This window comes from Felis catus, chromosome X (assembly GCF_018350175.1).
Source record: "Felis catus isolate Fca126 chromosome X, F.catus_Fca126_mat1.0, whole genome shotgun sequence".
In the NCBI taxonomy this organism is placed as follows: Eukaryota; Metazoa; Chordata; class Mammalia; order Carnivora; family Felidae; genus Felis; species Felis catus.
The window spans coordinates 95,521,421-95,546,204 of record NC_058386.1 but is presented as its reverse complement, the minus strand read 5'-3'; the positions used below and the strand labels follow the sequence as shown (position 1 = coordinate 95,546,204).

Here is a 24,784-nt window from a genome sequence, read left to right as displayed (position 1 = left end):
GATAAAACACAAGTGAGCAGAGACCATCACCCTACCTTTTGGCAACCCACACCCTGATTCCCACCGAGTACATAACCCTACAACTGGCGAACACCACATGGATTGGAGACCGAACCCGTAATTACAATTTTAATCATAGCAGTAATAATGAGTATACTTAATAAAGTATGCAAGAACACAGAGGTATGAAATAATACGAGTGATCAGAGTGAACTTGATCAAGAAAACCTCGTTCTTGGAGGAAGGGCGTTTGCCTTTTTTTTTTTAATGTTTTTATTTACTTGTTTTTGAGAGAGAGGGGGAGGGAGCTGGGGAGGGGCAGAGAATCCAGAGCAGGCTCTGGGCTTTCAGTGCAGAGCCCCAGTCGCGGCTTGAACTCCCGAACCATGAGATCATGACCCGAGCCGAAATCGGATGCTTAAGTGAGCCACCCAGGTGTCCCAGAATTTGCCTTTTTTTTAAAAAATAAAAATTTTACTTAAGGTATACAACATAGCGAAAGGATTACTACAGGCGAGCTAATTAACATAACCATCCCTGCACACGGTTACATCCCTGTTTAAGTGGGAACAGCACCTGAAATCTACGCTTAGTCAATGTCTCATTTACAAAAGTAGGTGAGAGGCACCTGGGTGGCTGTCTGGTTGAGTGGGCCACTTTGGCTAAGGTCATGATCGCGTGGTTTGTGAGTTTGAGACCCTGCTTGCTGCTGTTAGCACAGAGCCCCCTTTGGGTCCTCCGTCTCCCTCGCTCTCTGCCCCTGCCTCTCTCTCTCCCTCTCTCTCAAAAATACATAAAACATTAAAAAAAATTTCAAAAGTAGGTGAGTTTTCAGCAGGTGTTAAAGGAAGTGGGTGACTCAGATTCAAAGACCACAGTGCAGGTTGGGGCTCTGAACCGGAGTGAAACCTACCCGAGGGAGAAGCTTCTTGCATTTGAAAGGGGCGGAGACAGGAACTAATGGGGCCGCTTGCAGACCTGCGAATCCTTCCTGACAGTCATGAATCCCGGTAGGACAGAAGCACAGACCATGCCAGCGACAGGTTTTAGACTCTTCCATCGAAGGTGCCAAGTTCACTCTGTATCCCGGGACTTAAAAACAGCGCCTGGTGCATTAAATGCTGAAGGAATATAAGGTGAACCAATTTGATGCCGTTCTGTGCTCTCAGTCTTTCCGCCAAGTTCAAATTGCTCGCAGCCATTTTTGTTCCCTCCTTTTCCCTGTGAAAATAATTTTCACTGACCGAGAACACAGGCGTCAGGGAAGAGGTGACGAATTGGGATTTCTCTCATCATCTATTAACATTACTTCATATAGCTCAAGCAGCAGAAAATCTCTTCCTTGACCATTTTATTGCTTGGTACACAGCTTTAATAGGGTGACCAACTCGTCCTGGTTTGATTGGGACTGTCCTAGGTTTAGCACTGACAGTCTCATGTCCTAAAAGACCCCTCAGTCCCAGGAAAACTGGAATGGACGATCATCCTAGCTTTAAAAAATCGTTTACGTCTGTTCCTACCATTTGTTACAGGCCGCAGATCAGCTGGGATACTAACCTCCCAGAACCTTCGTATTGGTTTGCACTTCTCTCTCCTGGGTGCTCTTATCACCCCCTCCAAGCAGCACCTCGGGGAACACATTTCTCTATTTATGCCTTCCACTCATCATTATTGGGATCAAAATTTCAAACAAGTTTTCCTTGCAGGAACTCCATTGTACAAAGCTGAATTAATTTTCTAGAACTTTTTTTAAAGTTCCTTTTTTTTGTTTGTTTTTTGTTTTTGTTTTTGTTTTTGTTTTTGTTTTTACTAATCTCTGCACACAACGTGGGGCTTGAATTTACGACACCAAGATCAAGAGTTGCATGCTCTTCTGAGGGAGCCAGCCAGGCAGGCACCCTTGTTCTAGAACTTTAATAGACATTATGACATTGCATCCAGAATCCAGGAACGTAACTCTCTTCCTTCCCTAGGGCTGCCATAACAAGGTAACAAACTGGGCGGCATAAGACAGAAATCGATTCCCTCACGTTTCTGGAAGCTAGAAACCGGAAATAAAGGCGTGAACATGGCCACGCTCCCACCCAAGTTTCTAGGAAAGAATGTTCCCTTGCTTCTTCTGGCTTATAGTGGTTGCTGGCAATTCTTGGCATTCCTTGGCTTATGGGAGCACATTTCAAATCTCTGCCTCCGTCATCACATGACGGTTTTCCTTCTGTGTGTGTCTGTACCCAAATTTCCCTCTTCTTTTAAGGGTCCTGGTCATGGGAGTACGGACCACCCAAGTCCAGCACGACCTCATCTCAACTTGATTACATCTGCAAAGACTACTTGCAAATAAGGTCATGTTCACAGGTTCCAAGTGTTCAACCCAATAACCTACAGTAATTCATACAAGAACTCTAACATGATCAATAGGATGTCAAACTCTTTCTCCATGGCTTCCATTCAATAGGTCTACATTCATCCAATCACCGTCCCGATTACATTTCCCAGTTATCTTTCCATTACCATGGCAGATCTAGTCTTTGGTTTCTAGTATTTAAGTTCTGTGATCACCCATAGAGCAGTGTGTTTTCTTGAAGGGTTTCTCAAGATTTTACGTAAATTCAACCACTGCGATTTAGTACCTGGTATTCTTAACATGTGTCATTTGAGTTAGCTGGATACTTAAGGCTGTTGACCAATTCCACTGGACCCCGAAACACAAATACCTGCATTATACATAGCACAAATGACAAAAAAGCAAAAACAAAACAAAAACACCTTACTGGGTTCTCCAGCCCTATCCTCTGCCAATCCATTTTCAAAATTACATTCCATTGCTACATGGATGTGTTGTGAAAACATCAGAAATGCCTTCTTTCCCAAGTCCGAGGGAGCATTTCTGTGGTGTCCCCAGTCATGTCCTCAAACCCAGAATAGAAGACAATCTGTGCTTTTTCTGATTTCTCAATCCACGTATTTTTATAGGTCTTTTATACCAGTAGCAGGCAGACAAAATAACAGTCCAGGTTAAACCACTGATTTGAAGTATGCGTCTTCATATCAGGAAGCTCTTTCTACTGGTTAAATTTAATTTTGACTCTTACAGTTTCCAAAAGATATTTCAAGATGCCCCAAATTGACTGTTTCCTTTATTTTCATTTTGTTGTGAAACTATATATGAATTTGACTTTTCAGCCAGGGTCCTCAACCCTTTTATTCTTCCTTTCCGTTAATTTTTATCCTGATGAGCTGATTCGGCCACAATAGAAGTCACAATCTGGCTTCACAAAGCAATGCTCCATACAAAGCAATGTGTTTGGGCCGTTCAGGCTTAATGTTTTAAAAACTGCATCTTCAAGGTTTTATAACTTAAAAAAAATTTTTTTTTTACTGTTTATTTTTGAACAGAGACAGAGACAGAGTGCGAGCGGGCAAGGGGTAGAGAGAGAGGGAGACACAGAATCTGAAGCAGGCTGCAGGCTCTGAGCTGTCAGCACAGAACCCGACGCGGGGCTCGAACTCACGAACCGCGAGATCACGACCTGAGCTGAAGTCGGACGCTCAACTGGCTGAGCCACCCAGGCGCCCCATACAACTTTTTAAACTCTTCATTTTTTAACTGTTTTTAATGTTTATGTATTTTGAGCTGGGGCGGGGGGGCGGGGAGCAGGAAGGGCAGAGAGAGGGAGAGAGAAAGAATCCGGAGCAGACTCCGAGTTGTCAGCACAGGACCTGATGCTGGGCTCGATCTCCTGACTGTGAGATCACGACCTGAGCCAAAATCGAGGGGCGGACGCTTCACCGACCAAGCCCCCCAGGTGCCCCGTAACTCTTTATCTTGAAAGGCTAAATAGAATTAAAAGCTCAAGATTGGTGACAGGAAGTTAACTGCTATTGCGACGTAATTTCTGTTGTGAACTATCTGTGTCTTCTGAGTGACTACATAGAAAACACTCCCACAGCTGGGGACTTAGAGTTCCTCCAGTAAGAGCTTACACTTCTTTGATTCTCTGCTAGACTCTAGTCTGACAACGGAATACTGGAGGCCTGGCTCCAAGTCTGGTCTCAGTTGTGGCTCTGCCTAGACTATCCTTAGCTGAATCTCTCCCAGCCTGTTTCCAAAATACGAAAACGTTAGAAAAAAAAAAAAAGACACCAAAAAACAACAGCAGGAAACCTGCACCGTTTTCCTTCCCAAGAAAAAGTAGCCAAGAAAGTCACGAATCAACAAGGAAATCAATGATCTGAAATTGGTGACCTCCTGAGGGCTACGGACCAAAGGTATCAGATACGCTGAATAGTCCCTGAAAGGCTAGCTACATGGGCCCGGCGTTACTTAGAGGAGAAAGAAAAGATTGCCTTCTTGATGAAAGACTACATCAAGCGAAATCCGGGCGTACTGCTTGGATTCTAAAGCTGACCTAACTACTTTACTAGCTACGTGAACGGGACAAGGGATTTAATGCCGCTATACGCCAGCCTCCTCGTCTGAAAAAACAATAGTCATAACCCGAACACCTAAGTCACACTGTTGTAGGATTAAATGTCGTACTATAGGTACAGGACCCCGGAGGGTGCCTGGGTGGCAGTAATGAAAAAAAAAAAAAAAGGAGGATGGAAAAGAAGAAATAAAGCCTCAGGGGTGCCCTACAGATAGTGGTGGGTCTGTGTTTTGCCTAAGCTGTGGCCCAACAGGGGAAGGGCCAAATACTTTTCAAAAGAGGCATAAAATAGCTAAACAGACCCAACAGTAACGGAGACAGTAAACAGGGGTTGCCTCACCTCCGCGGCAGAGGAATTCTCCCCACAATGCTGTGATTCCCCTGGATACGAGGAGAACAGAACATTCTACTGCCTTTTCCCCTGGGATTTTTCTCCCCACCCTCCCCCAAATCTGTAGTGAAGAACTCTGCAAAATGTATCATTTTTATTGCTCTGTTGACTCCCATGGAAGGCAATCACCTCCCCCAAAGTTCTAGACTGGCATTCGCTGTAGGCTGACTACACGACTTCAGTGCAGGGCATGTTCTGGAAAATATAGAACCCTGGGTTTTACCTACAGAGTTGCCGTCACAGCAGTGGGTTTGGAGTGGGAGGGCCTTAGGAGCCTGCGTTGTTTTTTTTCAACCAGTTTCTTAGGCAAGTCTGACGAGACTGGTCCACAGACACCTTGTGAGAAACAATGACATAGCCGACGATCCCGGGGCAACATCAAAATTCCCGGTCTCAAAATATTTAAACCACCTCAGGGCCACAATGTCTCAAAATTGTACCGTGGAAGCGATGATTTCCCCCCCCCCACCCCCATCCCGGTGGCAGCAAATTTCCTTTGGGGAACATTTTAGAATTTTCTAGGGACTTTTCTTTTTTTTTTTTTAATATGTAATTTCTTGTCAAATTGGTTTCCATACAACACCCAGGGCTCATCCCAACAGGTGCCCTCCTCGATGCCCATCGCCCACTTTCCCCTCCCTCCCACCCCCTCCCCCCTCAGCCCTCAGTTTATTCTCAGTTTTTAAGAGTCTCTTATGGTTTGGCTCCCTCCCTCTCTAACCTTTTTTTTCCCCTTCCCCTCCCCCATGGTCTTCTGTTAAGTTTCTCAGGATCCACATAAGAGTGAAAACATATGGTATCTGTCTTTCTCTGTATGGCTTATTTCACTTAGCATCACATTCTCCAGTTCCATCCACGTTGCTACAAAGGGCCATATTTCGTTCTTTCTCATTGCCACGTAGTACTCCATTGTGTATATAAACCACAATTTCTTTATCCATTCATCAATTGATGGGCATTTAGGCTCTTTCCATAATCTGGCTATTGTTGAAAGTGCTGCTATAAACATTGGGGTACAAGTGCCTTCTAGGGACTTCTCAAATTGCCAAAGGGACAACGAGACATTCTCTCATTTCCCTTGAGAATCACGGCCACTCACTGAGCCACTGTTGCTTAGGAATGTATGCTGCCATCCTTACTCGGGATGGAGAGGCAAAATTGTATTTACAGCACTAACACCTATGAATGTTTAGTCCCTACTGCTTTCCGGATATGATGAGTATCACTTTTACATCACATGAGATAGAACACATCATTATCCCCATTTGACAGGTAAGGAGACGGAGGAATTCAGGACTGAGACAAGGTCTGCACTTGCTGGTTGATCTAGCAGAGATGAGAATACACATCTCTAGGGTTGCAAAATTCTTTCTCCTTAACCGCCCTGCCAGCGTGCTTTGGAGATGCGTTTCAGCGGGATAAGCAATTCCTCTCCAAGAGCCTCCCATAAAGGGCAGCGAACCCTGAGAAGATGAGGACCACGCATCACTGGCACCTCAGGGACCCGGGATAAGCCAGTGAGTTGGCCCTGCCAGCTTATTATCTTTTGTAAATAGTGAGTCTTTTCTGCTTGTCTGGGCAGGGTGAACAAGTGAGGGGCAAGACTTGATAGAGAGGAAATAAATGTGCTAATTCAACTTGTCTGAAGTTTACATCAAAATTAAAGTTTCAACTTCAATGCAATGGATGTGGGTGCCTGACAAATGACCGGACCCACTCTCATGTCCTGCACAGCAGGGAGAAGAGCAAAATGCACGTTTGGGCGAATGTCCCTTTCTGGGCCCTGTATGGGGAGCAGACATGGGCCGGGAGGTGCCCCCTGCACGGACTCGCGTGGCAGTTGACTAATAGAAATCTTTGGGTCAGCCACTGAAGGATAGGGGTTTCCAGGCACCCCAGCTGTACGTCGCTGATGTCCCTCTGGCTCCACGATTTTCAAGAGGTATTATAAAATAAAACTTCCTTTAGGGGCGCCCGTGTGCCTCAGTTGGTTAAGTATCCGACTTGATTTCGGCTCAGGTCATGATCTCATGGTTTGTGGGTTTAAGCCCCACATCAGGCTCTGTGCTGACCTCATGGAGCCTGCTTGGGGTGCTCTCTCTGCCTCTCTCTCTTTCTCAATTAAAAAAAAAAACTTCATTTGGGGCTCCTGGGTGGCTCAGTCAGTGGAGCATCTGATGTCGGCTCAGGTCATGATCTCACGGGTCGTGGGTTCGGGCCCCGCATCGGGCTCTGTGATGATGGCTCAGAGCCTGGAGCCTGCTTCGGATTCTGTGTCTCCCCCTCTCTCTGCCCTTCCCCAGCTCATGCTCTGTCTCTCTCTGCCTCTCAAAAATGAATAAACGTTAAAAAAATTTTTTTTAAACTTCATTTGAATCGAATGAAATTGTTGTCTTCAATGGAGGCTCCTCCCACCCCAGTAATTAGAGGCTGAAAATGCGTTTGGCTTCAGTCCTCATTGTAGAACTGATTCTATAATATGCATCGCACTTGTAAGCTTGCTAAGGATGATATGACAATGTTTCTGTTCTGGAAAAGGATATTATAGGGTGCCCATGTGATTATAATAAACACTGATCATCACTCTTTGTAGCAGGTCCCCTGAAACGGTGCCCAGTCAATAAAGAGACTGGGCTGATGCCAGAGAATGCCAGCTAGCCTGCCACACAGGTCATCGTGAAGGGGCATTATTCATGCTGAGTTCATTGCCATCCAAGGTTTAGTCTCACAACGCCAGGCTCGAAAAATTGATTTTATTAAATTGCAAACCTAAGTATAATTCTCAAGGTTGGAATAGGAAGCCGATGTCATAGATAATTGCCTTATATAATCAAAATATCAAGGTATCAGTTGTTACTGAACGGCGAGGAATATGCCACCTCAAAATATGCCGTTATGCTAAGGATTATCTTGAGCTGAATATTTTGAGAAACAGTAGACGCAGAAGAACTTCTGAAAACAGAGCAGAAATGACCGTTGTAGAAGAGAAATTTACATTTCTAAAGAAAATCTCCATTGGTACGGGGGTCTCTTACTCTTCAAGAAGTTCAGAAGGATGGGGGCGCCTGAGGGGTTCAGGTGATTAAGCTTCCAACCTGGTCTCAGGTCATGATCTCGCGGTTTGCGAGTTCGAGCCCCGCGTCGGGCTCTGTGCTGACAGCTCGGAGCCTGGAGCCCGCTCCGGATTCCGTGTCTCCCTCTCTCTCTGCCCCTCCCCCACTCACACTCTGTCTTTCTCTCTCAAAAACAAAGGTAAAAAAAAAAAATTTTTTTTTAAAGTTCAGAAGGATGACTACCTCATGAAAAGAAATTATCAAGGGATGGGCCTGGATGGCTCAGTCGGTTAAGCATCCAACTCTTGATTTCGGCTCAGGTCACCGTCTCACAGTTCGTGAGTTCGAGCCCCGCATCGGGCTCAGCGCGGACAGCGTGGGGTTCTGTCTCCTTCTGTCTTTGTCCCTCCCCCACTTGCTCTTTGTATCTTTCTCAAAAATAAATAAAAAAGAAAACTTTAAAAAAATCATAAAGTAAAAAGATTATCAGTAGATGAGGTATTGACTTAAATCTGGTTATCTTTGCATAACTGGCCTACATGTGTGCGCACACACACACACACACACCCCTTTCTTTTTTTGTCGTTAGCTGCCAGTGGTATTTAAGGCAACATCATAAGCCACTTCTTTAAGGTACTCGTGTATACATGAGGTTATACGTGTTAATAAACCTGTGCTTGTTTTTCTCTTGTTAATCTGTCCTTCATTACGGGGGCTTCAGCCAAAAGCTTAGAAGGGATAAAGGAACAGTTTTCCTCCCCTACCTTATTTAAAAAATAGAACGTTATGAAAATGTTTAAAATGTATTTGATAAGATAGAAACAATCAACAAATTAGCAAGCAATTAACAAAGTAACCACAAAAATTAAAAGAAACAAAGACCCGGAGTTTTGCCCTGATGCGGTCACTGCTACGAAGCTTGACCGACTAGACGTGTGCCTTCCGGCAAATCGCAGAGCCTCACTAAAACCTCGATTTCCTTATGTTTGAAGTGGGGACCACAGAAGTAAATCCCTCTCACAAGGTTGGGAGTACGAAAGGGGAGCGTGCGTGCAAGTCTCTCAACACAATGCCTGGCACGCAGTAGGTCCTCAATTAGTCCTGTCTGTCATTATTACCATAATAAAATCATCGACGGCAAAGGATTCTCGTTCGAGGTAAAGTTTGACGCTCTGACCCTAGCTCGGCTCAGCTCTTCATGAAGATTCAGCACAATGAAAGCTGGTAGATGCTCTGGAAACCTAAATCGACATCCTACCTACTCTTACATCCCTGGAGGTATTTTCGCTAACTATAAAATCTATTTTTTATTTTATTTTTTTAACGTGTATTCATTTTTGAGAGACAGAGAAGGACAGTGCAAGTGGGGGAGGGGCAGAGAGAGAGGGAGAGAGAATCCGAAGCAGGCTCCAGGCTCCGAGCTGTCGGCACACAGCCCAATGCCGGGGGCTCGAACTGACCAACTGTGAGATCATGACCTGAGCCGAAGTTGGACGCTTAGCTGACTGAGCCACCCAGGCGTCCCTCTTTTTTTAAAAAAATGTCAACCGTAACCATCGCTAGATGCTGACGTAAGCACTGTCACTTGAAAGAGAGGAAGCTCAGTGTCCTGACGGACAATGAGGAGACCCATGGTCATCTGTCTACTGCCTCTACCCTAACTAGAGATCCAAGGCTTATGCCAACCAGGCGATCGTGAACCATTCCTCTACTGAAGAAATGCTAGCTGTTTTCTCGTTTCATTGAATACTTTAACTCCGAACATCAAAGAAAGCGGTAGTCGAGATGTCAACCACCCGCGATGGCAGGCCACGGCTGAGGACAAAGCAGCACTGATTTCGCCAGTCGAGATACGAAAAGCCACCTTTAGATTCAGATGTTTTATTACCTACGTAGGGCAGAAGGAAGGGTACCCCAAGGTGCCAGCTCCCCATAATCTTTGGCTCGCGCACCAAGAAGGAAAGGGGGTCCGTGACGACGGTGTTGTGGAGGAGACAATTCCAGACGGCAGTTAACGACTTTGAGAGTCTGTAGCCCTATTTTGCAAGGCACGGGTCTGAGAGTCCCATACTTCCTCAGGATGTGGGAGGTGAGGAGGAATTGTTTTATGACAGTCTCTCACAGGAAGGGCCATAGACGACTGGGAGACGGCAGTCACTCACAGACCTCGCATCCTCCAGCACCCCAGAAGGAACCCAAGACGCTCACCGAGTTCCAACTCCGGTATAAGCCTTTGCTGGCATGGCCTACCTAGATGCCTGCGAGATTGCCAGGGCACCATGGTGTGGCCATTCCCCGCCAGAAGGCAGACAATTAAATCTCAGTTGGATGGAGCCATACGACGACGAAACAAGGATGGGATATTAGAACGGAAGCTATGTGTAACACTCTATTCTCAAGAACAAATCTGAGAAGAGGATCTATGGACATCCATAGCTAAGGCCTAATTATAGCTGGTTTTTTGTTGTTGCTTTTTGTTTTGTTTTTTTGTATTTTTTTTTTTTTACACCAACGAGAGACTGGAATTTCAGTTTTCCTTTCCTACAAATAAGGGAGCACTCCGAAGGGATATGTGCACAACCATTTTCCACACCTATAGGGTTTCACCATGTGATACTTTGCCAATTTGTTAAGTGGTTAAAAGGGGTGTGACCCTGTGGTTTTTTGTTTTTTTTTAACGGTTTGGCAGAGTTACCTACATGGAAATTGGGAAGGGGAAAGTAATCTCAGCAGAGCTAACCCAAGTAAAAAACTACCCCGATCTAATAAAGGGACTATAAAAAAAAAAAACCCTTCTAGTACCTGAAAAAGTGAACCCTATGGTTAGTTTAAAAAGAAACACACCTCAGGGACACCTGGGTGGCTCAGTCGGTTAAGCGTCCGACTCTTGATCTCAGCTCACGTCATGATCTCATGGTTCTTGAGTTCGAGCCCCACAGCAGACTCTGTGCTGACAGCTTGGAGCCTGGAGCCTGCTTCGGATTCTCTCTCTCTCTCTCTCTCTCTCTCTCTCTCTCTCTCTCTCTCCTTCTCTCTGCCCATCCCTCTCTCTCTTTCTCTCTCTCCCTCTCTCAAAATAAACCTAAAAAAAAAATGAGAAACACACTTCTACTTCTAAAAGTTACTTAATAGAGAAGACAGTTCATTTCTTTTACTTATTATTCTCATTAGGATATAAAAACATATTTTTATGAAGCAGAAGTCAAAGAAGAAAGATGAAATAAACATGCCTCTTTCAGATCTTGACCAAGGACAGAATGCATGCACGCAAGCAGAACTAATCCTAACTTCTAGTTAGGAGATAAATAAGTCTGGACTGGAACGGGCAGCATGGTGACGGTACTTAAGACCATGTTACCTATTTGAAAGCTGCTATCAAAGTAGATCTTAAAAATTCTCATCCCAAGAAGAAAAATTGTAACTATGCACAGTGACGAATGTGAACGAAACTTACTATGGTAATCGTTTTGCAATATATAAACATACCAAATCATCATGCTGTACACTTAAAACTAATACAATGTCATATGCAAATTATACCTCAATAAAAAGAAGAAAAATTATCTCATTTACAATGGCATCAAAAACAATACAATCCTTAAGAATAGATTTCGCCAAGGAGCTGAAAGCTTTGTACACACGGAGACCTCTAAGACATTCATTTAAAAAGCTGAAGACGGAAAATACTTGGAAACATATCTCATGTTTCTAGACCGGGATACTTAATAATGTCAACATGTCCATACTACTCAAAGTCACCTACAGATCCAGCGCGATCCTTTCAAAATTCCAAGATTTTTCACGGCGATAGAAAACACAATCCCAAAATCTGTGTGGGTCCGCCAAAGACCCCGAAGTAATCTGAACCCTTGTGCCTGTTAGTGGAAATGTAAATCATTAGAACTAAACAGTATGGAGGTGCCTCAAAAAATTTGAAAACAAAACAGCCATACGATCCAGGAATCTCATGTCTGCATATATATCCAAAGGAAATATAATCAATTATTTCAAAGGAATATCTGACCCCTCATACTCACTGCACCAAGACATAAAACAACCTAAATGTCTATCAGTGGATGACTGGATAAAGAAGATGTGAGATATGTGTGTGTGTGTATATAAATATATATATATATATATATACATATATATATATACATATAAATATATGTACATATATGTATATATACATACATATAAATATATATATACACACACACACACATACATACACACACACATACACACACACACACACACACACACACACACACACACATACAGCAATAAAAAGAGTGAAATCTTACCATTTGAAACAACATGGACGGACCTTATGGGTATCATGCTAAGGTAAGATAAGTCAGAGGAATACCGTGTGAGCTCACTAATATGTGGAATCAAAATAACTGAACTTGTAGAAACAGAGAGGTAGCTGAGAGGGTGAGAGAGGAAATGAGGGAGACATTGGTCAGAGGGTACAAAGTTTCACTTAAAGGATGAATAAGTTCTGGGGCGCCTGGGTGGCTCAGTCGGTTGAGCGTCCGACTTCGGCTCAGGTCACGATCTCACGGTCTGTGAGTTCGAGCCCCGCGTCGGGCTCTGTGCTGACGGCTCGGAGCCTGGAGCCTGCTTCGGATTCTGTGTCTCCTTCTCTCTCTGCCCCTCCCCAACTCATGTTCTATGTCTCTCAAAAAATAAATAAATGTAAAAAAAAAATTTTTTTTAAAGAAAAAATGCTTAAGTCATATGTCGTCAGGGAATTAAGCAGCGAGGTACCACTCCACACTTACTAAAATGGCCCAAATCCAAAATTCTGAGAACAACAGATGCTGGAGGAAGGTCTCATTCATTGCTGCTGGGAATAAAAAATGGTATGACCATTTTGGAAGACTGCTGGCAATGTCCTTCAAAACTAAACCTACTCTTACCATACAACCCAGCAGTCCACTCCTTCGTATCTACCAAGGGCATTGAAAACTTGTAGCCACCCAAAAACCTACACATGGATGTTTTTAACAGTTTTATTCAACAATTGCCAAAACTTGTAGCAATCAAGATGTCCTTCGGGAACTGGATGGAGAAACTAGTACATCTAGACAATGGAATATTATTTAGTGCTAAAAAGAAATGAGCTACCAAGGCATAAAAAAATATACAGGAAACTTCAATGCATCTTACTAGGAGAAAGAAGGTAAACTGAAAAGGCTACCTACTATAGGATTCCGAATACGTGACATTCTGGAATAGGCAGAACTACGCGAGCAATAAAATGATCAGTGCGTGCTAGGGGGCAAGGCGTAACGAATAGAGGGAGCGCTGACAATTTTTACGACAGTGAACATACTATGGATGACATTACAATAGTGTTTACATGTCATTAGACGTTTGTCCAAACCCATATGTACACTACCAGGAGTGAGCCTTAACACTGACTATAGACTTTGGGTGATTAAGATGTGCCAATGTAGATTCATCAGTGGTAACAAATACACCACCATGTTGGGGGTTGTTGATCCTGGGGGAGGCTATACATGTGTGGGGACAGGGCATATAGGAGAAATCTCTGTACCTTCCCCTCCGTTTTGCTGTGAACCCAAAACTTCTCAATAATAATAATAGTAAAGCCTTTAAGAAGAATCTCAAAACAGACATGTGAGAAACCCAATTCAGTGCATAATTTTCTTCAAAGAAATGGATCAGCATGGCTAATTAGAAGACCGAAATACCTGACAAGATCAATAACCATGGGGAGAAGCGATGGGGACGTGAAACAACAAGCAGCAAAGACATTTCCATGCCCACATGGATAGTTCTGGAACTTTGAAGCAGCATATAATTTCCACAGCATAGAAATTATTTTAGACCATAGATAAAAAAGGAAGTTTCGCAATTGACCTCATGAAATTTAGATACCTCGGTACCGAAATCTAACGAGTACAGAAGAAAATACAAATTAGAAAATAATCACACTTATGAATAGATATGAAAAATGTTCCTTAGGACTAAGCAAATAATATCTGACTTGTATTTATCCAGTGAATGTAGATGTGGTTTATTATTAGGTATATACTGATATGAACCATAACGTCGCTAAGATATAGCAGAAAAAGCAACATTTTATAGTTGCCCAAAAGGCATGTGATAAATTTCAACATCCATCTCAAACTTTAAAAAAGTTCTGTAATTGCATATGCATAATTTTTATTTCACTTTGTACCAGTGTGATGTGACTAAAATGGTAAATAATCCAAAAAATGCTCTGAAAGTTTTGAGTAATAGAATACTATGCAAAAAAAGGAAACACAAAAATTTTGAAATAGAAATAAATTATCATTATTTATAGATAATGATTAGTTAGGAAACTAGAGAATCAACTGAATAAATATGAGATGTAAAAAAAAAATAAATAAATAAATATGAGATGTTCCAAGAGCTACCCTAGATGCTAGAAATAGAAGATACAGGAAAATTCCATTTCTTGTAATATGAATGTTAATGGTTCATGTATATAAAGTCTCACTACATATATATAATGCGTTATGTATGTATATATACACACATACATACACAAATGTATGTATATTTTTAAAAATCAATGCATAAAACAAGAAAAGAAGAAAAGTACAAAGCCTACAAGAGAAGTTCTTTAAAATTTTCCTAAAGCAAATACAAGTTTAATAAATGTTTCTTTAAATTTTTTTTTCAACGTTTATTTATTTTTGGGACAGAGAGAGACAGAGCATGAACAGGGGAGGGGCAGAGAGAGAGGGAGACACAGAATCAGAAACAGGCTCCAGGCTCTGAGCCATCAGCCCAGAGCCCGACGCGGGGCTCGAACTCACGGACCGCGAGATCGTGACCTGGCTGAAGTCAGACGCTTAACCGACTGCGCCACCCAGGCGCCCCTAATAAATGTTTCTTGATGGAAAGAATAAATGTTGGAAGGATAGCAAATTTTCTGAAATGTAACATATAAATTCAATCCACCACAATACAAATGATGGCGATGTTGTTGTTGTTGTTGTTGTTGTCTTGAAGAAGCCATAATTCACTTATGAGGATAAATTACAAAACCTAAAAAAAGGTTTGGACGAAAAGTATACTTAAATGTATTATAAAAGAAACAATTATTAAAATGTATTGACGCATTATTCACACCATGAATACAAAATAACTGAGTTTCCCACATTTGGATACCTTTGGACGTGTATATGAGTGTAATCTTGAGGAGATACAGGAAAGTTCCAGTGAACATCGGTAATCCATCCCTGAAAAATCAGATATTTTGTGTAAAAACACTAATCGAGAACTATTTCCTCCTGTTTAAATGGGGACAAAATTCTAGTGCTGTATTCTTTACCTAAAACCCTCAACCAGTTTACTAAAAAAAAAAAAAAAAACTGCAACATAGTAAAGCTATCTTATTATGAAGTCTTAAAACACTGCTTCTTAATCACGAAACATTTTTTTTATCTGATTGATGAACCATTGCAATTTCTTTAGTAATATAGACTCGTCTGAATCGTCTTTGAATTAACATTTAACTCCAGCAGGGGGCTAGGGGGGGAGGCTTGGAAATAAAAATTAAAACTCAGTTTTTTATAGTTAAAAGGTCTTTGCAAATATGTGTGTACATATACAAACACATACACGTACGTACCCCAGATATATTAAAATTTAATAAATGAAATCATAAAAAGAAGAGATAAAATGTATTTGATTCAGTGTAAGAAATTTTTTAAAAATTTTTTTTAAGTTTAGTTTTGAGAGAGAGACAGAGAGTGAGCGGGGAGGGGCAGAGAGAGAAGGAGACACAGAATCTGAAGCCGGCTCCAGGCTGTGAGCTGTCAGCACAGAGCCCAACACGGGGCTTGAACCCACGGACTAAGAGACATCATGACCTGAGCTGAAGTCGGATGCTTAACCGACTGACCCACCCGGACGCCCCAAGAAATTTGTTTAAATAACAAAACACTGAAAGAAGCCACAAAGACAATGAATCATATGCTTAACTGTATTTAAAATGATAAGCCTTTGTGCATTACAACCCCATAAATTAAGAGGCAAATGAGACCCAGGAGAAATAGAATTGTTACCAAGAGGAAGAAAGGGTTAACGTTCTTCACATATAAAAGGATTTCTGGCAGACAATAAGCCCAATAGGAACACCCCCAAAGAAATTTAGACAAAAGACGCGGATAGAACGTTCACAAAACAAATACAAAGGTAAAGCCGCATGTCACAACGTCCAACTTTACCTAGAACGTAAATTAATTCAAGACACCAATTTTTAAACCCATGAAACTTGCCAACATGTAAAAGAATATTAGTATCCTGTGTTTATGTGAGAACAAAACAGACTTCACACGGTGCTTGGGAGTATATAAGCCGTTACAATCTTTCTGGAAGGAAATCTGTAACTATTAATCAAAAGCCTTAAAAATTTCATGATCTCTAATCTAAAGCCCCTACTCCCAGGGCGCCTGGGTGGCGCAGTTGGTTAAGCGTCCACCTGCAGCTCAGGTCACGATCTCACGGTATGTGAGTTCGAGCCCCACACTGAGCTCTCTGCTGTCAGTGCAGAGGCCTCGTCAGAACCTCTGTCTCCCTCTCTGCCTGTCCCCTACTCATGGGTACGCACCTGCATGCACTCTCTCTCTCTCTGTCCCTCTCAAAAATAAGCTTTAAAATAAATAAAACCTCTACTTCTGAAAATTTATCGTTTAAGGCCGTCTGGCAATATTTAATCAAAAGCCCTCACAAGTAGTAAACGTTGACCTAAAAATTCTCCTTCTATAAATATACACTGAGATTTATAGACAAAGGTGTTAATCAAAAATTTATAAATGTGAAAGACTGAAAGGCAATTTTCTAACAATAAGAAACTGATTAAATAAATTGCATTCCCCAAAATGAGTGCTCCTAAAGAAACTTTCAAAATACGTTCTCAAAAGATTTAAGGATTTTTTGGGAAAAGGTCTTTATAAGATGTTGAGGGCCGCAATGTAGATTTACATATTCTTCTAATATTGTAATACGTATGATTAGATATATTCCTGTATATCTTGGCAGAGATAGCTCCATATCAAGTTATAGAACTCAAAGCATAAAATGAGAAAGGATTACACCAAAAATATTACCAATATTCGTTTCTAGGTGGTAGCTGATTTTCAGTTTCATTAAAAACCTTTTATTTAATGTTTATGTATTTTTGAGGGCGGGGGGGGGGGGGGAGAGAGGGAGACACAGAATCCAAAACGGGCTCCAGGCTCCGAGCTGTCAGCACAGAGCCCGACGTGGGGCTCGAACTCACAAACCGTGAGATCCTGACCTGGGCCAAAGTCAGAGGCTTAACCGACTGAGCCACCCAGGCGCCCCCGATATTTAATTTTAAGCTTTTTGAAGGTGATCTTCGTCACGTACAGACAACTGAACAATAGATATTCGCCAGATAAGTTCGCATACTAAGCACGGACTTTAAACAAGGGGAGTTATTCATGGGATTCGTATTTAGTGGCTTTCCTTCCATTTCCCTCTGTGACTGTTTTGTTTCTATGCCAACATGGCCGATCACTCCCCTGCATGACTGACATTTCCCCCCCTTGGTCTTTACTAAAGCATCGAATTTCTCCTCCTCAACGTAACCAGTATGTTCCATAAACATCCTGACGTTGTCCGGGGCCAGAGATAGAAAAGTACAGGGGATTTTGCGGCCTCTGTCTAGACCCTAACTGTAGTCTGGTATAAAAGCCGATAGTAATAACTTCATTTTTTACCTGATACCTTCTTAGAACATGAGAGTCTAAAAAAAGCTCACTGATGTGTGTGATGTGCTCCCGTTAAATGAGATTTTTTTTTTTTTCCCCCAGCTTTGCCATTTTCTCTGGCTCTTTTCTATTTAGTCGCTCTATTTGATTTTGAAGCCCCGGCATTGGTCTTGCTGTAATTTCACTCGGACTTAATGACCCGGTCCTGTTCCTTCTTTGAGTTCTGCGAGCTTGGTTTTATAGATTATTGCTTTCTGTCTGCTAAGGACTCCTGTCATCTTTCCTACCTGCCTCTGAGCCCCGGATTCCGACACCTTTGTTTGTAAAAAGCAGAAAGAGAAAGCCCCAAGCGTCTATGCCCTACATTTGTGCATGTGAAACCATGATTGTGTTTTTCCCAACCAAAAGGCCTCTCTTCACCAAACAGCCTCGCTGAGGTTTCTTTCTTTTTCTTTTTTTCTTTTCCCTTCTCCTCGAGTGAAATGGTTTGAAGCTCTCTCGCTCCCACCTGATCAATAGCTTAGCTGGGTGTTCTAGAAAATAAAGTTTGCATTCGATGGTTTCCATAGCAACAAGCACACAACAGGATTCGATGCAAAACTGCCTTCTGATAGGACTGCTTTCTGATAAAGGGCTTAGAGTTGGCCAAGCTAAGCCTGCTAGGACAAAACTTTTCAAAACACAGTTGCAACGGAATTTAGTGAGGTTGTGGATACGTACAGGAAGAGGTCCCCCCATGCTGGCAAGATGCAAATAACCCCAAAGGTATATTTAGTTTAATACCTTAAGCCTTTTAATCTAACAAAGAGTCCACAGCTTAGCAGATGGAGTTGCCCCCTACCTTACAGAGCAGATCGAGGCCATCTAGCACGAACTGCTAAAAATTGCCTTGCTTCCATTTTAGGTTTTCGCTCTCTACCTAGCCTTCCCCTCTTTTTATTTATTTTTTTTAATTTTTTTTTTAACGTTTATTCATTTTTGAGACAGAGACAGAGCATGAACAGGGGAGGGGCAGAGAGAGAGGGAGACACAGAATCGGAAGCAGGCTCCAGGCTCTGAGCGGTCAGCCCAGAGCCCGACGCGGGGCTCGAACTCACGGACCGCGAGATCATGACCTGAGCTGAAGTCAGACACTCAACCGACCGAGCCACCCAGGCGCCCCTAGCCTCCCCCTCTCGAGTCGTATCTGGAAAGACGTGTACTTCATACGTCGCAAGACTGACCATTTTGCCGTGCTCTTGTCCCTCTCTGGTCTCTGGGCACCTCAGCTCACAGGTCGTCACCATCTTCGATATCGCCGTTGATCCCTTCCCTTTAGTCGACAGACAAGTCAGCATTCCCCTACCCTAGAAAACGGTTTCTGGTCTCTGGTTCTGTCTCAAGGTGCAGTCCCACCTTTCTAGTGCCTTTGACTTTTCATTTTAATCTGCACCTGCTGTCTCCGCTTTCTTGCCTCACACGTTTTTGTTTTGAGGGAGCGCGTGCGCGCGCGCGCCAGCGTGTTCAGGTGGGGGAGGGGCAGACAGCGAGGCGGGGGAGAGAATCAACCCCAAGCAGGCTCCGCGCCGTCAGCACGGAGGTTTGAGGGGAGGCTCGAACTGTGAGATCATGACGCGAGCCAAAGTCAAGAAGCAGACGCTTAACCGACTGAGCCACCCGGGCACCCCTTAAGCCTTTCTTAAGGTGCTACCTGTTGCTGCCTTCTCTTCTCATTCAACGTCTCAGCTCCTCCCGTGGCTTCAGAACCTTCATCATCCGTCTTCGTATCCCTGGTCTCTGCTGAGTTTATTCAAATGCCCTTAAATAGACCGGTCTATATAGGTATCCCCCAGATTCCTCAAAATCAGCTTCTATGTCTTCGAATCCATCGTCTGTCCACCCACGGCACACGCCAATGCTGCTTATCTTTCCTTATTTTCCTTTACTAAGGTAGCGCCACGATCAGGCTCCCAGACGCTCAGGGTGAAGATCCTGGAGTTACCTTCAATGTCCCGCTGCCAATACCCCTCTCCCTTCTATACCCAATCTGGAAACACAGTGTTAATTCTACCATGGAAGCATGTCTTTCCTCTCTCCAGTCCTATCCACTTCCAGTTAGGTAGTTCAGATCGTTACCTCTGGCTCAGACTACTTAACACTTTGCCTTAACATTTCCTCTTCCCCAATTCCCTCCCCCTGCAATACATCCTATAAACCCCATTCTGACACACTGCCCTAAGGCCAATTAAGTAACCATTCGTTTATTCAAAATGTGTATTCGCTGCCTGTTATGACTGCCTTTTCTCAAACTGTACCACTCCAGGAGACGTTATTTGTGTTGCAGTATATGCGAATGCCATCCACTGGAATTATGCAGGCCATAAACCTAATGGCTGTAGATCGAAGCCCTAATCACGTTCGAGGCGGGACTCCGGTCGCTAGGGACACGGTAGTGAACTCAACAGAAAAAAATAAAATACCGTCCCTGCTCGCTCGGCGTTCTCAGTCCAGCGGGGAGAGACACAAATGAGCAAAAAACACATTAAAAACAGCACACCAACTTTCCTTGCCTAATACTGTAGTTATTCTAGCATCCTGGCCATTTTCCCTACCGTCTTTCCATTGGCGGTTTGCCACAACTTAGCCCCGCCAAACCTCTTGCACCCATGCCCCGTGCTACACTGCGAGGTCACCCTCCTGCCTCCGTAGAGATCTTTCTGCTCCAATGTGACCGGTTGAAGTTCTAGCCATTTATTATTTCTTAATGTTTTTATTTATTTTTGAGAGGGAGAGCGTAAGTGTGAACGGGGGGTGGGGTGGGGGGGGAGGGCGGTGGGCAGACGATCTGAAGCGGGCTCTGAGCTGTCAGCGCAGGGCCCGATGCGGGGCTTGAACTCACGAACCGTGAGGTCATGGCCTGAGCCCAAATCGGACGCTTAACCGGCTAGCCACCTAGACACCCTCGAAGTTCTAGCTATTTTAAAAGCCTGGCGCGAAGGTATCCTTTCCAAAGGTAGCCCTACAAGATATTCATAATAAATCTCTCCTGTCCCTCCAATGAGCAGTTAAATGGTAAAGACAAAACAAAAACAAAAACAAAAACCCAAAAAACAAAAAAGCAAAAAAAAACCCAGGGGTGCTTGTGTGGCTCAGTCAGTTAAGCCTCCTACTTCGGTTCAGGTCATGATCTCACGTGTGGGTTCGAGCCCCACATCGGGCTCTGCACCAACAGCTCGGAGCCTGGAGCCTGCTTCATATTCTGGGTCTCCCTCTTTCTCCACCCCTCCCCCACTCACGCTGTGTGCCTGTCTCTCAAAAATGCATAAACATTGAAAAAAATTTTTAATTGTAAAAAAAAAAAAAAAACACACAAAACACAAAAAAACATACTCCTTAGAATCGGATAGACACAGATGTGAATCCTAACTGTTCTAATGATAGCCGAGACCTCGGAAAGTAAATAAGTTTTTCTCAGACTCCGTTTGATCTATAAAGTGATGTTTGGAACACATACGTTGCAGAATTGTTATGAAACATAAACATAACTCATATCAAGTGTCTGAGAGCACTGAGCACATAGTAGGCACTCAGTCAATGATAGCCGTTCGGGCACCCGGGTGGCTCAGTCGGCTAAGCATCCTACTCTTTGTTTCAGCTCAGGTCACGCTCTCACGGTTCAGGAGTTTGAGCCCCACATCAGGCTCTGCGCTGACAGCATGGAGCCTGCTTGGGGAATGCTCTCTCTCCCTTTCTCTGCCCCTCCCCTGCTCACTCTCTCTCTTTCTTTCAAAACAAATAAATAAAACTCAAAAAAAAATTTAAAAACCAATGATAGCCATTAAAATAGTGTTAATGGTGGGTTGACATTACTCCCTTTGCTACTTACTAACTATATAATCTTGAGCTAGATTCACTTATCGTATTTTTGGGAGAGAGAAAGACAGCGAGCGTGCACATGAGTAGGGGTGGGGCGGAGGGGGGAGGAGAGAAAGAACCTCAAGCAGCCTTAACGCTCAGCGCAGAGCCCTAACGTGGGGCTCGATCCCACCACCCTGGGATCGGGATCTGAGCTGAAGACAAGAGTTGGACGCTCCCCCGACTGAGCCACCCAGGCGCCCCCATCTTGAGCTAGATTCGTAATCTTCGCAGGGCTCCGTTTCCTTCCACGTAAAAGAGAGATAATAACAACTAAGGCCCAGGGTGGTTGTGAAAATAGTTCAAGCGTCACGTATGATGCCGGGGCAACTGGATGAACACGAACAGATGTGAGTTTCTGCTTCTCCCACTAGTTTATGAACTTTCAGGGCCTCAGACTTGGCTGATGTTGCACTGCTCTTTGCTACGTTTCCCTTCCTGGTCCCCAATGCTCCCTTCCTTCTCTCCTCTCCTGAAATTACAGAAGACAGCTCTATGAATTTTTCTATGGCAGTCATCATAATCTTGCTCAGTGAGCCCTGGTCTTGTCCTACCTGCCCCGACCACCTCTTTCTCCCCACACGACTGCCAAGTGAGTTATAAGATGCTCGAATGGTACATTCTCTTCTGGATCGTCCCTGAGGGGCGTCTTGGACTAGGACTTATATATACTAAGAGCTAAACATCCGGGTTAATGTGAGTTAAATGCTCAATACCTTGACTCTAAAAACCTCTAAAGAAAGCTGTCAGCTTGGGTTAATCGTGGGAATTACAAGTTTATCACACATTATCCGGAGTGTATCATGAGAGGGAGACCCGAGAGACAGAACTGATCACAGTCGTTTGGGCCCCCAAATCCTGAGCGTCCGCGTGATGAGTGATGGGATTCTTAACTCTCTTACATAGTTCAACGACCAACATGAATGGTCATGGCAATTTTCACCAGCTGATTCTTTTGACTTGGTCTGTTGTCTCTGCATTTTGATCAAGCGATGTGTGCTCCTTGTCGCGGTTTCGTACAGATATTCGCGAGAACAAACTCACCTTACAAAGATGTCCCCTGCGAGATAAGGAATCAGTTGGAATTTGATTACGCTACAGTTTTCCTCTGCCTTCTCCCCCATGAGCTTTGATCCCAGTGTCTCAGAAAGTCACCAAGGTGACAGCTTTAAATTTGGGCTTTGGACCTAACATAAGTCACTCTACACAGATCCATCTAAGGCGCTTGGTCCGTACTGACAGATGTGCTGACTTCCGGTGAAAACGGCTCGATGGATTTTGCTTCACGTTACTTGGTTTCGTGCCGGATGAGGAACGCACACCACTAACGATGGCTTTCGTCAGCGAGCGAGTTTTTATATCCATTTCACCCTCATATGATACAAATCCACGAATCGCTGTGAGGGAAACAAAAATGGCCAGACTCGGGATTCACAGCACCGTAAAGAGTATTTGAAGGCAAAATGTGGCCCTGGGAGTCCCACACTAAATTTTTTCCACTGGTCTTTATTTTATTGCACCTGTGAAGACCTCCTGACTATATATTAAGTGCAAAGCCCAAACACCAAACAACTGAATATAAATCATAACGCGCATAGAACACCAGGAAAACATTCAAAACTACGTAGATCTACATGGAAAATGTTCAAAGCGTTACATTTCAAAGCAGGAAATAAAACTAAATGGATAGATGACACACACCTCAATTTGCTGCATTTTTTTTTTTCTTTTCATGGCAACATGGATGATCTCCTCATGACGGTCTCTCCCTGGAGATTAGAAAAGCCGCAGGCTCTGTCAAGGAGCTTCGGGAACATAAATTGAGGCTGAAGATAGTCTGTGTTTCGGGCGCCTGGGTGGCTCAGTCGGTTGAGCGCCCGACTCTTGATCTCGGCTCAGGTCTTGATCTCCCCCTCCCTTCCCTGAGAAGGGATATAGCACCAGAAACAATCACATTTGTGATCCCAACTTCCTAGCAGATGGGAGCATTTGGCATTTCTAGAAAAAGCCTTATAGTCGTCTACGGGGGATGACCTAATTTATAGATTATTTGGCCGCAAGGGTGTAAAATGTGGTAGCATCTTTATAGGCACAGAAACTAGGAGGCTACAAGTCACCTCTCTAAGGCTGAGTTTAAAACTGGGAAACTCAGGGGCGCCTGGGTGGCGCAGTCGGTTAAGCGTCCGGCTTCAGCCAGGTCACGATCTCGCGGTCCGGGAGTTCGAGCCCCGCGTCGGGCTCTGGGCTGATGGCTCGGAGCCTGGAGCCTGCTTCCGATTCTGTCTCTCCCTCTCTCTCTGCCCCTCCCCCGTTCATGCTCTGTCTCTCTCTGTCCCCAAAATAAATAAAAACGTTGAAAAAAAAATAAAAAAATAAAAAAAAACCGGGAAACTCAAAATATTCCAGATTCATAGCGAGCAAAAACTAGCGTAACGTTGTGAAAGCAAAACCAAAACCCTCAGTGAGCCATGGCTACAGCCATGGCTCCCGTTTGTTACCGAACACCGAGGAAACCTCACGCCTACTCTATGTGTACTCTGTCCCCAGCTTAGGAATGGAACAGCGAAGTTTCGAGAAGTTAAATAAATTCTCCCCAGGTGCCACCGTAACGGAGAGAGCCAGAAGTCAGTCACGACTCTTATTCCAAAGCCAGTGCGCTCTTTCCGCCACGCTCAGCTGCCGCGTATGAATAACGGACCTATCAGCAAGGGTTTAGAGAAGGGAGCCCTGTTTTCCAGAAGGACCAAAGAAACAGAAGAAGGTAGAGAGTAGAAGAAAGAGAGGAGAGAATATGGAAGGAGGTGCCAGGTAAACTCTCTCATCTATCAACTAATTGTGACCAAATACACCCCGTTCTACACCTGGTTCTTGTACTTTATAAAATTCTTCCAAAGGGTTCACACGGGCAAAGAGATTATCCAACAATAGGTTTACACGCAACCCTATGGCAGTTGCTTTTTCAACGCTGCCTAAAGTAATCCCACTCATCCAGGGGTTTGGTCAAATTGGTATTTCTTGGAGAACAAATGAGATTTTTTTTTTTTCCTTCCTCACAGAGGGGAGATAAGTAAAGACAAAATCTACACAGGAGGTTCTGGACCATTGGCTAGTAAATTAATTTAAAATGTAGGGTGCAGGTTTGGTTGTTTTTTGGAATAGTGGTTTGAGCTCAATTTGTGACTTGTTCTAATCCACAAAAACTTGATACAAAAGCAATGTAAAATTTTGTTAAATGTTTATTTTTGAGAG

At 43.6% G+C, this 24,784-nt stretch overlaps 1 long non-coding RNA gene across 1 annotated transcript in view; it reads right to left on the bottom strand.

The window, feature by feature from the left end:
- Positions 1 to 14,795: 14,795 nt before the first annotated feature.
- LOC123383496 overlaps positions 14,796 to 24,784 on the bottom strand; it is a 34,541-nt gene continuing 24,552 nt past the window's right edge. The window contains exons 2-3 of the long non-coding RNA XR_006593250.1: positions 15,072 to 15,142; positions 14,796 to 14,948 (exon numbers count right to left, since the gene is read on the bottom strand). This is a non-coding gene — a long non-coding RNA (uncharacterized LOC123383496). The remainder of the gene's footprint in view (positions 14,949 to 15,071; positions 15,143 to 24,784) is intronic.